Genomic DNA, 14824 nt, shown 5'->3' with positions numbered 1-14824 from the left:
AGGTGACACTACAAAGGTCATGCAGAGAGCGATATGGAGGTGTGAGTGTGTGCGCATGTGTTCGCTTGTGTTCAGTAGAAACAGAGGCACATGAGGCTGGAAAAGTCCTCGCATTCTGCCAAACACTCTGGAAAAGAATGCCCCCTTCCCCACCACAGCGCCCTCCCTCCTTTCTCCCTGTCCGCTCGTGCTCGCTCTCTCTCTCTCTCTCTCTCGCTCTCTCTCTCTCTCTCTCTCTAACAAGCAATACTGGCATGACTACACTCATGGCACTGCCAAAGCATCACCGACATAACAACTGATGCATGAAGGAATCTATGAAGTGCTCACTTGGATTACAGTCAGAAAAACTTGTCTCTAACAATTTCCCCAATCCGGCATGAGCTGCCTCCAGAGGGGTGTACAAAGATCCCTGTGAGGCTGCAATGTCAGGGGAAGAATTAAAGCAGCCAAAGTGCATTGTTTCCTGACCACCAAATTTCAGCTGTCATCAATAATCATGGCGGATTTTCCTAACAGGGTGGGGACTTGGGCACGAGCTCCTCATGGGTAGTACGCAGCCGTTTCTCACGTGAAACCGTTTCCAACCAATTTTACTTTTTTTTTTTTTAATTTTCAATTTCAATTTCGAAATTTCGTTTCCATACTGTGTAGACGGCTCTGACGTCCTGTGAAGCAGAGTGGAGGTGAAGAAAGTCTGCAGTGGGGGATGATGAGAGGGACGTGCGAGACCCCGCGGTGGAGGAGATCTAATGATCCTGGCACTGACGGCTCAATCAGGAGATACGATTCCTGCGGTGCTAAATCATCCAACACACACACACACACACACACACACACACACACACACACACAAGCACCATACAGGCTCCAGATGGGTTAAAAAAGTCATTTGATTACACTACACACCATGTAGTCAATACAAAGAATAGGGGGAGAAAGAGAAACTTCTGGAAGTGCATCAGTTGTGGTGGATGATACATTAGTGTGAACTATGATGAAATACATCGGAGCACTCTTATGAGAAAGTCGTTTCATATCCTCATTGCCAAGTAACAAGGAGCTGACAGGGCATTAAAATGAATTCATCAGGCTCGCTCGGTTCAATTTATTCTTGTTAAAAACAACTAATAGATGTGGTTTCTTCCTTTCTAACGGTTTCTATTAGAATAATAGTGAAGATATTAACATTAATAGTAATCCTGATGTTTTTCACATTCTTGGCATTTTCTCAAGTTCCCAAATACGCAAAGATTTAAATGAAAACTATTTGTTTGAGGAAACTACATAATTTCACGTTAAACCTACTAATAAAAAAGACACATTCATTCAAAAATAAATTTGTCCATGAGCAATAAATTTACTATTTACTGTACATTTGTCTAGTGACATATACACACACACACACACACACACACACATACAGATTTGTTTATACTTTATGTTACACCTCGAACCTAGACCAGGGTCGTAACAATACATACACACACATGCACATATGTATAATATAATGTATGTATATGTGTGTATATATACATACACACACACATATACATACATATATATACACATACATATATATACACTCTCTGCTCCAGGGGCACTGTATCATGGCTGACCCTGCGCTATGACCCCAGCTTCCTAACATGCTGGGATATGTGGAGAAAAGAATTTCACTGTGTTGTAATGTACAGTATATGTGATCAATAAAGACTTATTATCATGTTATGTGTATGTGTGTGTGTATGTATATATATATATATATATATATATATATATATATATATATATATATATATATATATATATATATATATATATATATATATACACACATATATATACATACATACACACACACACATATATAAATTAATTACATTTATCTATATATATTCAATCATGTCCAAAACTGTACCATGTATTGAGAAAATGTCTTCAACTAGTTTACTACTAAGAGACCCTGACCATGGTGCTTGCCCATACACAGCACCAAAATAAAAGATGTCCTCTGTTCTCCAGTGCTGCTACATGTGACTGTGCCACATGCGAAACAACACCTGGTTATTTATTAGACTAGCCAGCCTTCATTCCCAATCTAAATTTAACTATAAATACTGGCCAAGGTCCAAAGTCACAGCTCGGCCTCTTGTGGCATCAGAACTAGCGCAATTCTCATTGCGTGCTGGAATTTTTCCTTCTCGACTTAAAAGTGGAACAGCTCCAGGAGAAATGCAGATAGGTTGTTTTAGTAGCTGTCTTGGTTGTCTGAAGTTCCCATGCTGGAGCTGCCGTGAGCTTTTTCTAAACCTGGCTGATAGACAATGGCTCAGAGCCAAACTGCCAAAAGCGACACATGCACTTCAAAGCTAACAGGAGCGAGGATGGTGCTGCTAGTGTGTGTGTGTGTGTGTGTGTATATAGGTGTGTGGGTGTCTGTGTGTGAGAGAGAGCATGAGGGTGTGGGGAGGGAGGTGCTGTGAGCTTTTACCTGCTGAGAGGAGAGCACCCACATGTGAAGAACTGAGGGATAAGAGGAGGAGGAGAGAAAAAGAGAAGAAGAAAAGCAGTTTTTCCACTGCACTTTTAAAAACAATAACCGACCCAAACAGGCGCCATCTGATCTCAGGGTGCTAGTTCATTTTTCTCCCATTTGAGAGCGCCTGCACCATTAACACAGCGCTTAAGGACATTTTTCCGATGAATCCAAGAACTTGAATTAACAGTGTCCCTTTGACTCGACCGCCTCAGAACCTGCTTAAATCAGACACAATAAGACTCCTGACGCAAACAATTTCCTTGCCGGGATTTGGACATTTCTATGAAATCTGAATCATAAAATCTGGATCATAAAAACGGATTTTAATTTCAGAAGAAAAACAAAGTTTGTAAAGGTGTTCTCAATGCACCACCGTTCTCCTTGAAGCTGCAAAAAATATTTTTTTTTAAACTTATATATTTTTTTTAATATTTCAGTTCATGTTCTAGTCAGTGAGAACTTAAGCTGAAACTCTACCCAGGCTGAGAAACAAAACAGCCCAGCGTTGTTTTTCATGCCACAAACATGGCACCAAGAAACCAGACTATTCTGAGCTTCTGGTTTGGGTTTTTTTGGTGGTTGTTTTTTTTTTTTATTCAATGTCGGTGTATATATATTCACTCATACTACAATGCGTATGTAAAACCAACCAGCACTGAACACTACCCTACTGTTAGTAGAGTTTTTACAGTAGCTCTGCCTCACGTTTCAGTCAGTGGAAAACCATACAAGTTCTGTTTTTGGTTTTTTTAGCAAAAAAAGTTTTCCCAAAACTTTAAAACTGGATTGATGGCCAGAAGGGAAAAAGAAGTGTCTTACGGAGGCAAAAGGCTCAACATACCGATGAAAAGCTCATCACGATGAGAGAGAGAGAGAGAGATGTGTAGATTGGGAGTAGGGGTGAGGGGCCTGCGAGGCCACAGATCCGGTGACCATATGTTGGCTATTTATTACAGCCTCCTGTGTGTCTGTCCTGACACCATGTTTCTCAAAAAGACTCGGGGTAAACGGCAGAGAGGTGGTGGAGGGGAGGATGGATACAACCCCACTCGAACAGTGTTGTGTATCGGTAACACAAAGCAGAAGAGTGTGAGGAGATGGAGGAAGGAAGCGGCCCTTGCCCTCCCTCACTCCCTCTCCCTGTTTCTCTCGCTCATACAGTATTAGAGGAAAAAAGCTGGCCACAGCTACTTCACTTCAGCACAGTACCAAAACCTGACAAAGACACCGTTCTGTTTTAACATGGCTGGGAACAGAAGTGTGTGCGTGTGTGTAAGGTCCTATGGGAAAGCTGGAGTCATCCATGTCTGCCGCTGCTGCTGTTCTCTTGTCTCCACTGAGTCACTCTGAGCTACTGAGGCCTGCGCACGCCTGCATCCTGCCTCGACATGCCAACAGTCCTCTCTCTCTCTCTCTCTCTCTCTCTCTCTCTCTCTCTCTCTCTCTCTCACACACACACACAAAGTGCTGGGGAAATTACTCCAAAATTCTAGATACTTGCTTTGCACTCAAAACAATGCTACCATTATAATATTAGACAACAGAAGGAAGCTACATTTAAAAGTGCCACTAAACTGAAAAACAGGACTTTTAAATGGACAACACCTCACGTTCCGTTTATACAGACTGGTGTTTTGGTTGAATTTGTTAACACGGCGCTAAAGTCTTGGACACATCTCCGAATAAAGACGAGGTTACAAATGAGTTTAGTTTGATCACATCCAAGATGTTTACAAAATGCTTTGTGAAAGCCTAAAGGTTTTTTTTTCCCCCTCGGTTTCCAGTTGGAGGACAGGAGAGAAATGATGCTCATCACCGTATCGGAATCCAAACAATAAACGGGATAAACTGATCAATTCTTAACAGAGAAAAAGTGAAAAAAATTAATTCATTAAAAAAAAAATCAGCTACTGTTACTGTGAATAACGTTGTGGGTGGGAAGAAAATTTAAAAATAAATAAATAAATAAATAAATAAATAAAGCACTAAATGACTCTCTGAGAGGGAATTTATCACAATATTTGCATCATGTCATTTTCCGCAGTCCTGCTCACAAATCCAACAAATTACAGTCAAAGCTTCTTACTGGAATAAAAAAAGTTCTTTGGCACAAAATCCTACTAAAAGTCATAACAATAAAAGTGAGCAGTGGAATGTTATTGGTAAATGTTGTTAACGTATTGCCTAATTTAACTGTGAGCCAGCAACTCCTAAACACACACACACAGAGGGATGTGCCATTCTTCCACACTCACTCCCAGCAGCCAGACTGATCCTATCTCATTCGCTTAAACTCCACCAACCGAGTTTTTAACAGTGATAAGGGTAAAGGGGAGTCACTTCACCCTCATACACTCGCCTTACTGTTGTCTCCATCTACACTCCTCCATTCCTAGATCCCCCCCCTCTCTCACACACTCCCTTGTTCTCGCTCGGTCTTTCTCTCTCTCACAGGGCAAAGATCAGTGTATCAACGTAGAGGCATGTTTGCAGAGGCAGAGGCCAGAGGGGTTGATCAGAGGCCAGGCTAGGACACAGTGATAGGGGAAAAAAAGAATATCGTGCTCTTCCTCCATCTCCTTCTCAGTGATCTCAGTGGTGATTTATTGACACAAGGTCTAACACCTTGCTCTGACACAACTGCTGTACATCGCATACCAGTTTTCCTCAATCGGACAGGAATAAGCCTCTGTAAATTACTTACTGTGCTGAATAACACAATCAGGCTTTGTAAAAAAAATAAAAAAAAAAACTGTAAGTGAAATGAAAAAGTAAAAAAAAAAAAAAAGAAGATCTGGATGGACTTTTTGTTTGTCCTAGAATTCAGCGTAACGCAGGAAAACATCAGCTTACATCAGAGCAAATTACTGCACTAATTAGAGAAACGTGTTTTATTTTTTATTGGTCAGTTTAATACAAAATACAAGTGTGATGCTGCAACAGGGAAAAAAAAATATTAATTCATACATCTGTGTAAATAGTTTCAACTCATCCTGCTCTTTAGAAATGCTCTAACAAACACGGTGGTTAAATATGGCACTTCATCCCTCTGTGATTAGATTTTATTAGACTCTATGGAAATATCGCGATGGGGAAAAAAAAAGGCTGTCATTTGGCTCAGTTTGTTCCACGCCAGTCAACTACAAAATTTGTTGCCTGCCACCCATAATGCACTGCAAGTTTGGTTGACTTCCCGTATTTGGATTGATTCCATGGTTGAATCGCTTTCTCACTGCAATCACTAGGAGTCTGAGGCCCTGTGTACACTAGTGCGTTTTCGTTTTAAAATGCGTAACTTGTGCTATGGTTAAGCCTGTCGCCTACACTACTCCGGCGTTTTCCACCCTCAAAAACGGAGACTTTTGGAAACGCCGAAAACACCGTTTTAGTTTGAAAACTCCGGGCTCACATTTCAGCGTAAACTGACCAAAACGAAGACTTTTGAAAACGAAAGCGTGGCTCTGCCCACATTCACCCCCTGACTGGGTCTTCTGGATCATTGTGTATCCTTCCCTGATTCGTCAAGCCCCTACCATATGACAGTTATGCTACCTCGATCGTATACGCAACAACACGGAGACTGAACCGCAAGCTTTGCTGGCTTTGTCATCATTCTTAGCAGCCATTGTGCAGTTCAATTCTTTATTTTATAACACTGCAGCTGCGTACATACGTAAGAGGCGAGCTATGATTAGAGCGATCGCCAACAAATCTCATTTCAAGCGGCGTAAGCCCTACATGGAATGCCGATTTGGACTAGCAACCAACTTCCTGTTTACACTTGTATGCGCATGCCCAGTGTGCATGAATGGTCATGTGACATGCGTTTGTGTAGTGTGGACGGAGATCGTTTCTGAAACACAGCGGAAACGCCAGTGTGGACGAGGATCGTTTTCATTCTAAAACGCCGGTTTTAAAACAAAAACGCACTAGTGTAAACAGGGCCTGAGAGAGGTGGTCTTGGACATAGCAGGGCTCGACTCAAACTGACTAAACACTGCGTATGTAAAAACAACCTTAAATCCAAGCATACAACAGTTATTTTCTGTATCAGAAGTAAAATCACTTTAGATAGCTAAAAACGTTTCATTTCATGGAGTGCAAATGTTCATTCTATTTGTTATATTTAAATGCATTGAATTGAATACTGAAGCTAATGAGTGAAATAATTCAAATTAAAAACACAACCGTTAAGCAAATTTAACTGTTTATTGTTTCTTGTTCATCATGAATGTCTAGTACTGTTAACGCTTAACACATTTATGCATATGTACAAGTGCGTAAATGAATTGGTTTGTGCACTTGTACATAGTATTGATGCAAGCCACCTCGTTCTGTGGGAAAATGCACTCATTTAAATGCTTCCTGTCTAGGACTGGCTCAAACTGTCCACAGAGCAGAACAGAAACAACTGTTCAAGCATACGTGGCTATCTAAGCACACACGCACACACACAGGCTACTGTTTAACTCATCTAAGCTGTTGAGATAGCATTGTCCTTCGCTCCACTCCTTTCGCTGGGTGCTAAGGGGGAATGAAGGGTGTGCCTGTGTGCTCCAACCACATGGCAGAGAAACTCGGCAGCCATGTGCAGCAGCGTCTCCAGCAGAGAGCAGGGTTTCCACAGCTCTACAGGGACACAGTGCAGCGTCTGTCATTATGGAAAAGCAGGCTAATCCTCTCATATTCTTTATGGTTTCATTAAGGTTGCTGGCATGTTCCCTCTTTATAACCCAGTGTGAGGAAAAGAACAGCTTTCCCACTAAAGCTCATTTCAACTTCTCCTTTTGCACCTCTGCTACAAGCAGTCAGCTGATCTAACCTTACAATATTAATGAGAGAGTAGAGTTTTCTTTGCTGAAGTCTGTTTTAACAAGAGGAAGCCTTATCCTGTGATGTGCTTTCATATATACACACACAATTCTCATGTGAACACTGTAGGTCCTTTTGGTGGTGGACAGGGGTCAGCATGTGCGCTCTGACCGGTCTGCGGCTACGCAGCCCCATACAGATGCATTGTGTGTTCTGACACCTTTCTAGCATAGCCAGCGATAACGTTTTCATCAGTTTGTGCTAGATTAGCTCTTCTGTTGAATCGGACCAGATAGGCTAGCCTTTGCTCCCCATGTGCATCAGTGAGCCTTGAGCCCCCATGACCCTGTCGCTGGTTCACCGGGTGTTGTTCCTTGGACCACTTTTGGTAGGTACTAACCACTGCATACTGGGAACACCCCACAAGACCTCCCATTTTGGTCTGACATGCTCTGACCCAGTCGTCTAGCCATCACAATTTGTCCCTTGTCAAAGTCACTCAGATCCTTACGCTTGCCCATTTTTCCTGCTTCCAACACATCAACTTCAAGAACTGAATGTTCATTTGCTGATTAATATATCCCACCACTTGACAGGTGTCATTGTAACGAGATATTCAATGTTATTCACGTCACCTGCCAGTGGTTTTAATGTTATGGCTGATCGGTGTATAAGGGTAGTATTTCTGTCCCTGTGTGTGTGTGTTTTAAAGAGACCATTGTATCTAGGATCTCCATGCTTCATCTCTGCATTTCTGCCTGCAGCCGCTCAAACAGGTTCTCACTGGCTGTCAGCATGCCACGGCACAGACGCCTCAGGGGCAGCACAGAGCCACAACTGTACTACATGCAGAGTATCATCATCTGTACAAGTGCACCAGGACTAGAAACCAGCACTGATCATATAACTTTCTGGCAACAAAGACAGAGCAAACAAATGTTTTAACCTTTAAACACATAGCTACAAGAAGGACAAAAGTGTGTTCATCCATGCAGATGATCTTGAGTTACACCCCCTTAAGGTTGGTGAAGGGAATCCTTGGGACACTCCAAGTCAGATGGAGACTTTGGTACGTTTTGTCAATAAACGCAGTGAAGAACTGCCTAATTACAAAGAAAGCGGCACTTCAGACCATATCCTATTGGCAAACGCACAAGATTTACTCACAAATAAGTGCTTCAACTAAAACGTCTATCAGTCAAGTGACCATGTCTGACGCTCAAAAGCTCACGGTGTCTGTGCACACAGAACTGCATTTACTGTATACCACTGTTTCCCAACCAGGGTGCCATCTGATGTGAGTAGGGGTGCTGTGTAAAAATCCTTCAAACATTTCTAACATGCTAAAATGTGTATAAAATATTTAATATACATGATAAATATCTGATGTCTGAAATAATGACATAGAAATAATAAGACAGACAGACACACGCATAACAATAATAACATAAAATTATATCTTAAAAAAAAATAATAATAATTCCCTCCCCCTCGACCCCCCTCGCTGACCTGTCAGCAGCACATCAACATCAGTATGCGTAACGTATGCGTGTGTTTTATCCTAATAATTAGCGCGTGACGATGCGTGTGTAGTGCAAAAGAACATGGACAGATTTCTTAAAAGAAAAGCTCCAGATGCTTCTGGACCATCAACTTCATCCTCATGTAGCTAACGCTGTCTAGCATTAGTGTTTGTGTAGGATGCCACAATTTTTTTTTTTAATTTTTGAAATGTGCCGTGACTGAAAAAAAGGTTGGGAAACGCTGCTGTATACACTGGTGCAGAGAGTTGAACATATTGCAACTATTAAGATCCCGAAGCTCGTGGCCAGAAAAGTGTACAAAAAAAAATATCAAATGTCGTGTGACCCATGCTCCAAGTATTTGAAGTGTCTGTTACAACATCATCATCATCTGATAACCGATCCCGAACTGACTCGGACATCCCATTGGTAACCAAGCTGGCTGCTGAGCTGTGTGTAATATCAGAGACGGGACGGCAGTGGGCTTTAAGACAATTTGTCTTCTGTGTTCATGTCAACACCACACACATTCACACCATAAAATACATCTGTGGACTGGAAAAAATGAATCATCCAGCTCCAAACGGATCCAACTTCACTCCATCCCGATCCAACACTTCAGTACGGCATCAGCCTTACTCTGATGCTCAGTCAAAGATTAGTACAGCTCTAAAATCAACAATATTAGGACTGTTCTCTAGCTTTTAATAAGATTCTGAAAAGTAAACCTGAAGTAAATACAATTTAATATGATGTCTTTACATTACTTATTAATTAGTAGCATGGACCTGAGTATCAGTATCCGGCAGATATTAGACTCCTGGACTGGTATTAGTGTCGTTGATGGGGGGTAAACACAAATATTACATGCGAACATAGGACAAGTGATCTTTAAACCTCCATCATGCCTGTGGTGCTTTACATAACTTTGCATCAGCAGGCTGCAGATTCGTTTGGTTACGGGGAAAATGTCAGCATCAGATAGTAGCAGGTCCTCAGGTTTCATATTGAAAATGGAATAACACTTGCAACTTTCGAACAGTGCAAGAAGAAGGAGTGAGCGCATGCTCTCTGACTCGGGTGGAGGAACGAGCATGACAGGCCGCGTGCACAGTGCAGTCTCTCTGCGTGCAAAAGAGGGCAGCAAGCAGAGACACAGAGGCATGAAATGTCACTGGGGTAAGAACTGAAAATAATTAAAAACAAACAAAAAAAAAAAGCAACAGAGCTGGTAAGCTGACAAGGAACGGTGTGAAAAAGATCAAACACAGCGACACTCTGGGGTAAAGTTTCAGACGATACTTTGCATGCTTGCCCAGAAAGCAAGGTTCCATAAAGGCTCGTCCATGCTGTGTTTTTTCGTTTTGTTTTTTTTTCAGAAATTGAGGATGTGCTGAGGCTGTGTGTGAGGTTGAGGAGGCACGGCCCGAGAGGGAGGGATATTTACCAGTCCTCGAGTGAGGCTGTGGAGACGGACCGCCGTGCACCTTGAGCGTCAGCACCCACGGCTCACACTGCAGGAAGACCACAGACAGGGTTTAATACACACACACACACACACACACACACACACACACACAGAAAAGGAAGGTGCTTGGAAGACAACACATGCTCAATGCATACTCCTTCCTCAATATAATAGGCAGCTATTACACAAGACCTGCTTGTATAATGTAGCAAGTGAAGAAATGGGGATACAAAACTAACTTCTCGCCTCCTGTGACCAGCTAATACAGTCATAAATCGTATAGTAATGCTTACTGTGTTAATACACCATGTAAATATTAAAGATTGACGTCCAGCACCAAACAACAAAACAAATCCTTACTCCTAACCCTTAAAACCAATCTTTATAATTGGTTACTCAAGCAGTCATGACACCAGAATTTTGATTTTGATACCAATATCAGGTGTACTTTCACAATATTTAACTTTTTTCATTAATACAAAGCTCTTAATAAGATTAATAAAACAAATAAGCAAATAACTCATTCAAACAGGACTACTTTCAATTCTGAAATGGTGTGTTTTCATGTAACACTGACCAATCAGGACTCGGGAGTCAAGATGCTTGCGTCGGAGCAAAAATGTCATCTAATCTACCTAAAACATGCACAATACATTTAGTTATAGTGGTATCAGGGCTTCTCCATACTTTATTACCCCAAACTGGACTATTATCGAAATGAAAACAGAAGAAATGCTTTATTTATTTATGAGTCTGTTTGCAACACTGGACACACTGTGTGGGTCAAGCAACAATGAAAGGAAATGTGTGTAACATATGTATGTATGCATGCATGTATATATTATATTATATTATATTATATTATATTATATATATATATATATATATATATATATATATATATATATATATATATATATATATATATAAAATGCCAATTGCAATGTAATGATGCACAAAAAAAAAAAAAATCACTGTTGGTGAAGTAAAACTATTAAACACTAAAAAAAAAAAAAAAAAGCTAAGGAAAGCGCCCCACTATGAAGCCACTGAATCTTTTATAGAGGTCGGCCGAGACGCCGCTGGGCCAGATGCTTAACCAAAGTGGTCTTGTTGGCTGTTTTGCAGTGGAGGAATTTGTAACTCCTTCTGCATGCTGCTTTTGTTGTGGATGTTGGCTGTAGGGCTGGACGAGATATCGATATTATATCGATATCATGATAAATGATTAAGCGATACACTGTTTTGCGATATCATTGGTGTGGTTTAAAAACTTTTTTATAAAATTATTTCTAATAATTACAAATTAAATCATACTGAATGGATGTCGTCGATTTGGCGTAATGTTTCTATTTAACTTAATCTTCTTTGTGTTTTTAAAGAATTAAAGAAATGTATCGTCTGTCTGTTTTGCAGACAGATTGTTAGCTAAATTATAGATCGTGATATGCATCGTGATATGATATTTTTGTCATGTCCACCAGCCCTAGCTGGCTGTAGTCAACAGTACGGTAAACAAAAATATGCCTAAACTTCACTCTTTGAGCCCGGTTATGTTGTGGACTTGGTACTTGAGCCACTTTGCACATCTTGCCCATCTGAATCAAATTAGCATCTGCAATTTGATTCAGCAGAATACAATGTCAGCTTAGTGTTGGTCTATAAAGTATAGCAACACCGCACAGATGACACTGGACGTCCTTGGTCTACAACAAAGCAGCACTAAACTGTTACATAAATAACTCTACTAGTCATTTAACACGCCGTCATACGTCCGTCCTCCAGTTCTACATCTAATCTGAGACTTCTTTCTTCTTACTTTGGCTTTGAAGTCCTTCATCTAGCTTCAGTTCCTGTCTGTGTGTTTATGCAAATGTGTGTATAAAAGAGAGTGAGATACAGATGGGTACAGACAAGGAGGAGGACAGATTTACGGGGCCACTAACAGCTTATCTTCTTTGTGGAGGAGCTTTTGAAAAGACGGAGGAGACGGGAGGAGAGGGTGATGAGGAAGAGGACTGAGAAGGAGGAAGAGAGAGGATGCGTGACGTTTAAAGACCCAACCCTGATGATTTTTTAAGTGAAGAACGGATGTTGATCTAAAACCTGGCAATGATTTGGAGGAAAGGAAAAATTATATTTGGACAAAAAAAAAAAAAAAAACGAGCAGTGGATAGATGAGGGGAATAAAAGAGGCAGAGAAGGAGGGAGGGAGGGATGAGAGAGAGAGAGAGAGAGAGAGAGAGACAGGACAGTGATTATCAGATTAGTGGCTGGTAAGACTGCCTAATTGAGACACACAGAGGTAGTTATAATGGTTGGGTGGAGGAGACATTTTAGGTTGCAAAGGTCTTAAGACATGCCTGTGTGTGTGTGTGTGTGTGTGTGTGTGTGTGTGTGTGTGTGTGTGTGTGCGCGCGCAAAGAACACACCCAGTCTCTACATCATCTCCAGCCCAAACCAGGCTGAATACCAGCAGTGTGAGGCTGTGAAACAGAGGATGCAGGAAAACAAGCAAACAGACACGTGCAGCTGTGATTAGTGCTGGCACTGGAGCGACGCTGACGTACTCTGCTAGCTATAATCAGCGCTAATCCCTGAATAATGATCATATTGCTTACATTTGATTTAAATTTACAAAACCTCAGCAAAAGGCAGCAGACACTCTGCTCACAACAATGGGTGCACATCCTTCACCCAGGCGTTTCCACCAGTGTGTGATTAATCATGTGCGATTATGCACTTTTTAGTACACGTGATTGCAGTTTAAGACGGGGTCTTAGGTAGTGGTCTGGCATCATCGTAACCATAAAAGCTTCATGTTTGCTAAACAGGCCTGCCAGCTACCACAGATTATGAAATATTACCACAATACCACATGCTACTCAGTACGGCAGTATTCAGCGTTAGACATATGATTGTGTCTACACCTTGTGCTCTTTTAATCAGTTAAAATCCTCGATGGAAGCAGCTGATGATTTGCATTTTCTTTCTTTCTGCAGACCTTTTGAATACAGTATACGCTTAAATTTTACATAACATCTGGATATGACCTGCAAGAGCCCTGTTTCTTAAACCGGCCCATGGGTCCCACAGATGTCAACAATTTTAGTCCAAATGTGTCAGGAGCTGTAGGACAGCAAGCAGCATCAGGTCTCTGGTTAACATTGTGGCTATTGGCTGTTTGGATTTACAGCTCTGGCCCCATTCACACCTGGCATTAACATGCGCCCTGGGTGATCAGGTCACAAATGGTCTTTAAATACAGGTGTGAACGGGGTCAAATGCGTCCCGAAGACACACTGATCACTCAAACCACATTCTGGGACGTGGTCTGGGAGGCATGTGGCTGTATAATATTTGTAGTGTAAACGTGAATGCGTCTCGATGCATCCCAGGCAGCAACGACAGATCAATAATCGACTATGTTACCGCCCTAGCCAGAAAATATGTCATCGTTACGAGACTGTTTGGAAATCGCGCTGAACAGTGGAGATCTCTGCCACTGGGCTAATGGATAAAACTGATGCCATAACAGTAGAGACGTAAGCAAACGCTTTTTTCATAGCTTCATTCGTCATCTCGTCTCTCGTTCGTTTATAAGATTCGCCAACAGACGATGTGATTAAAATGTTCTAAATAGTTCGTACTGTTTGAAAATCAAAAAGTTAGGGATGCTCCTCCTAGGGATCACGTTCAACGACTCGATCGGTAGTCTCTAAATTTGGCCGATCTCACGGACCGATCCCGATTTGATGCCGTAAAACACGCAAGGACATTAAACTTTAGCGCTGCGCTCACGTCATCACCAGTGTGGAATTATTACCAGGTCTCAAGAAGCAATGAAAGTATTCACCTTTTACCGTGTATTTTTAAAGGCCTATTAAAATGGTTGCTGTAATGAATATTTACTGTGCTTATTTATTTGATTGTCAATTAAAACAACAATTTAAAACATTACTGTGAATAATATAAGCACGGCAACATCTGTGGTATTACTGTATCTAAAAAAATATATTTTTTTAATTTAAAAAAGGTTAACAGTGACTGTCAACAGAACGCTTACATTTCACTTATATAAAGCTTGAACGTTCGGGATCGGGATCTTCATGATGACGAGAAATCGGTAATCGGTATCTGCAGCAAAAATCCTGATCGGAGCATCCCTACAAAAATGTTTGAAACACACAGGATTCATGGGGACATTTCTGCCTGAAATTAAATGCAGTGCAGAATGCAGAATTAAAACGTTTGAAACAACCTGTAAAGGTGCATGAAATATAATTTGTGAGACATTTCTTAATGAAAATTCATGCAGTAGAAGGCTGACGTAATACATGTGCGGGACAGGATTTCTCCTGTGGAAACGATGTATGAAATCCAATCACAAGTGCTCAGTCATAACAGCTGTGTCTCGGGTGTCCGAATGCGATCCGATCACCCAGGATGCATGTTAATGCCAGGTGTGAACGGGGCCTGCGA

At 41.3% G+C, this 14824-nt stretch overlaps 1 protein-coding gene across 4 annotated transcripts in view; it reads right to left on the bottom strand.

Annotated features, from left to right (window-relative positions):
- rreb1a (ras responsive element binding protein 1a) overlaps nucleotides 1–14824 on the bottom strand; it is a 60476-nt gene that overhangs the window by 25209 nt on the left and 20443 nt on the right. The window contains exon 2 of one of the 4 annotated variants that reach the window (XM_053636175.1): nucleotides 10322–10388. The exons of the other annotated variants lie outside the window; for them this stretch is intronic. The gene's annotated coding sequence lies outside the window, so the exon portion shown is untranslated. The remainder of the gene's footprint in view (nucleotides 1–10321; nucleotides 10389–14824) is intronic. 4 annotated transcript variants of the gene reach the window in all.

Source organism: Ictalurus furcatus, chromosome 1 (genome assembly GCF_023375685.1).
Source record: "Ictalurus furcatus strain D&B chromosome 1, Billie_1.0, whole genome shotgun sequence".
Classification (NCBI taxonomy): domain Eukaryota; kingdom Metazoa; phylum Chordata; class Actinopteri; order Siluriformes; family Ictaluridae; genus Ictalurus; species Ictalurus furcatus.
Note: the sequence above shows the minus strand (reverse complement) of the source record. Positions and strands in the feature narration are given on the sequence as shown.